The sequence below is a fragment of the Sarcophilus harrisii genome, chromosome 1 (assembly GCF_902635505.1).
Source record: "Sarcophilus harrisii chromosome 1, mSarHar1.11, whole genome shotgun sequence".
Taxonomy (NCBI): domain Eukaryota; kingdom Metazoa; phylum Chordata; class Mammalia; order Dasyuromorphia; family Dasyuridae; genus Sarcophilus; species Sarcophilus harrisii.
The window spans coordinates 623,598,570-623,602,707 of record NC_045426.1 but is presented as its reverse complement, the minus strand read 5'-3'; positions in this window follow the sequence as shown (position 1 = coordinate 623,602,707).

Below are 4,138 nucleotides of genomic sequence, written 5' to 3'. Positions count from 1 at the left end.
CACTAGCAATAGATAGGAAAGCTTCTGTTTTCAGATGGGATTTGAGAATCTGAGTTGAGAAGTTGAGATCTGAGTGTTGAAGGAGCCCAAAGACTTAAGAGGTGGAGGTGAGGAGGGAGAGCACGTAGTAGAAAAGATAAGAGGCTAAAAAGTGGAATGTTTTTAGAAGGATCCGGCTGTAATAAATAGAACAATGCAGTTGGCTCATAGAGCATGTGGATCAGAGAATAAAGTGTGACAAAGACTGGAAATATAGGAAGAGAACAGACTTTAAAAGCTTTTAAAAGCCTAACTGGTGATTTTATATTTGATCATAGAAGTAATAGGGAGCCACTGAAGCTTATTGAGTAGAACAAGATATGAGTGATATGTCTTATGATTTAGGAATATCACTTTGGCATCTGAATGGAGGATGAACTATAATGGGGAGAAATCTGAGGCAGGGAGACTTCCCAAAAACTGTTGCAGTAGCCCAGATGATGACAACCTATACCAAAATGACCACTATGTCAAAGGAAAGAAGAAGACAAGGTAAGAGAGATATTGCCAAAGTATAATCATGAGGTCTAGACATAGATTGGCTATGGTAGGTTGAATAAGAGTGAGAAGTCCAAGATAATGTCTCATTAATAATAAATAGGAATTCACAGGCTAATTATACAATATTTCAGAGTCCGATTCTTTCTGTACAGCAAAATAACGGTTTGGACATATATACTTACTTTGTATTTAATTTATACTTTAATATATTTAACATGTATTGGTCATCCTGCCATCTAGGGGAAGGGATGGAGGGAAGGAGGGGAAAAACTGGAACAAAAGGTTGGCAATTGTCAATGCTGTAAAATTACCCATGCATATAACTTGCAAATAAAAAGCTATTAAAAATTTTTAAAAATAATAAATAGGAATGGTAGAAAGCAGGAAGAGCTTTCTTTTCTAGTTAAAGGAGTTGCCACTGTTAAGACCTTCAAGAATTCAGGATCATGGGACAGTTAGATCACAAAGTAAAAAGAGCGCTAACATTGCAGCCAGGAGGAATTCAAATCTGGCCTTAGATAACTTGACAATTACTAGCTGTCTGACTTTGGGCAAGTTACTTAATTCTTATTACCGCTCAAAAAAATAAAAAATAAAAAGAGCCTAGTAACAGGCATCAGATGAGGTATCTATCACAACAAGGTTTTTAATAAGATATATTATTGTGTGATATATAAAACTTATATGAGAGATTTATAGTAGCTAAAATGTAAAATATGCAACTTACATGAGAGATGTTATGGTTTGACAGTGGATAGAGGACTAGCCTACAAGTCAAGAAGAGATGTTCAGGTTCTGCCCCTAACAGATGCATGGTAGGACATCATCCTAGCTAAGTCACTTAAATATTCTCTGCTCTCAATTTCTTCATCTATAAAACGAACACATTAATAGTATCTTTTGGCAAAGAATTGGAAAGCAAGTAGATGCCCATCAATTTGAAAATGGCTGAATAATTTATGATAGATGAAAGTAATGGAATATCATTCTATAAAAAACGGTGAACAAGCTGATTTTAGAAAGCCCCGGAAAGATTTACATGAACTGATGCTGAGTAAAACAAGTAGAACCAGGAATACATTGTATACAATAACAGCAAAAATGTGTGATGATTAACTATAAAAGACTAAGTTCTTTTCAGTGGTTCAATGATCCAATGCAATCCCAACCAATTTTGAACAGAAAATGCCACCTTCATCCAGAGAGAGAACTATGGAGATTGAATATAAATCAACACATGCTATATATTTTTTTCTTTTTCTTCTATTGTTTTCCTCTTTTGGTTTTCCTCTTTGGGTTTGATTTTTCCCTCCCAACATGATTCATAAAAAAATGTGTATTTTAAAAAATTAATGTACATGTATAAGCAGAAGAAAAAGAAAACAATTTTAATTTTTTTTTTAAAAAAGGAAAAAAAGTAGTATTTTGCAAGGTTGCTTTGAGGCTTAAATAAGAAAACACATATAAAAAGTCATCTATAAATATTGATCATTATTATCATAATTTGAAAGGCATAGCAGTATAGTAGTGGATAGATAAAAAGCCAGCCTCTTGTTTTGGAAAATACTTCCAAGTTCTGGCTGAGACATTGGAATAAGCTACTTATCCTCTCAAAGCCCCAACGAACTCTCTCTTAAGACTGCAGGCTGGAGAATCTACTGCAATTTGCATTAGTAGAGTCAGTTTCCCCTCACCCAGACCGAAAGGTTCTTGCACCATTGAAATCACAAGTCTGGAACTCCCTAACCTTTATTCCATTTAGACAAAGCACCTCATTATTTACAAAAATGAGCTTTCTTCATAAAAGATCTATGATGGAAGGAGTACAAATATTATCATATCCATTTAATAGGTGAGGAAACAAGTTCAGAGAAATTGATTTGTCAAAAGTCTCCCAGCTCACTAATCAGCAAGACTTAATTAAAACACAGCTTTTCCTCAGTCACTTAGTCAATAAAGATTTATTAAGTACTTACTATGTGACAGGTACTGATTTAAGCCTTGGGGTACAAAGATGATGGGCCATATATAATTCCTTTCTTCAATGAGGAAGACAGCATTCAAACAACTAAGTACTATCAAGCTTTATACAGGATAAATTGGGGGAAATGGGGATGGGTCTTCTTAATCCAACTCTAGTAGTCTTTCCACTGTACCTCATTTGTCTACCCCTAAGTAGACAATGATTTGATGGCAAATGATGATTTGAGGCAATAAGAGTTCTTGACTCCAAAATATCTCTTATATAAGCTTGCCACAATGTCACAATGAAATTTCTATCCCTGGAGTGCTAAGGGACTTTTTCTTTATTTTTTAAAAGTTTAATAGTATTTTATTTTTTCCAAATACATGTGTAGATTGCTTTCAACATTCATTTTTGTAAGATCTTGTGTTCCAAGTTTTTCTCCCTCCCTTCCTTACCTTTCATCTCTCCAAGACAGCAAGTAAATGTGATACGGGTTAAATCTGTGCAATTCTTTTAAACGTATTTCTATATTTATCATGTTGTACAAGAATAATTAAACCAAAAGAGAAAACAAACAAAAAAAAGGTGAAAATACTGTGCTTTGAGCCATATTCAGTGTCCAAAGTTTTCTTTCTGGATGCAGATGGCATTTTCATCACAAATCTATGGGAACTGACTTGAATCTCCTCATTGTTGAGACAAGTCCATCACAGTTGATCACATAATCTTCTTGTTACTGTGTACAATATTCTCTTCATTCTGCTCATTTCACTTAGATTCAGTTCACATAAGTCTTTTTCAGGCTTTTCTGAAACCAGTCTGTTCTTCATTTCTTACAGAACAATTTTCTATTACATTCATATACCATAATTTATTCAGCCTTTCCCCAACTGATGGGCATAGATTACTCAAATTTTATTCCCTTGCCACTACAAAAAGAACTATTACAAATACATTTTTGCACACTCTTTTATGATCTCTTTGGAATACAAAATCAGGGGCACTGTTTCTTTAGAAGGATTTTGTTAACTACATATTAACAGAATTTCTTGTAGGAGTGAGTGAGGACTGAGGTAAAGTAACTTTGGATGAAAAAGAAGAAAAGTGAGCACTAACAAAAACCAACCCAACTCACAGATTCAAATGAGGCAGTGGGAGTAACCTAACAATCTTAGAAGCAGCCAGATACTGGAAAAGCATAGACACATCTTAGAATCACCCTTTCCCCAATCCTTACAATCATAAAATCTCATAGAGAAAGCAAATACTTTTTGGGGTATAAAGCCAAATTGTTCTTCAAAATGAATGGATCAGTTCACAATTTTACCACAATGAATCAGTGCCCCTAATTTTTCCATATTCTCTCCATCATTTGTTGTTTTCCACTTCAATCATTTTAGTCAATCTGATTCATAGGTGTAAAATGATATCTCAAGGTTGTTTTAATTTGCATTTATCTAATCAATGATGATTTATAGATTATTTTGGTTTCTTCATTGGAAAACTACTTGTACATATTCTTTGACTTTATCAATTGGGGAAATGACTTAGATTCTTACAGATTTGACACAGTGTTTTATATATTTGAGATATAAAGTCTTTTTCTGAGAAACTGCCAATAAAATTCCTTCC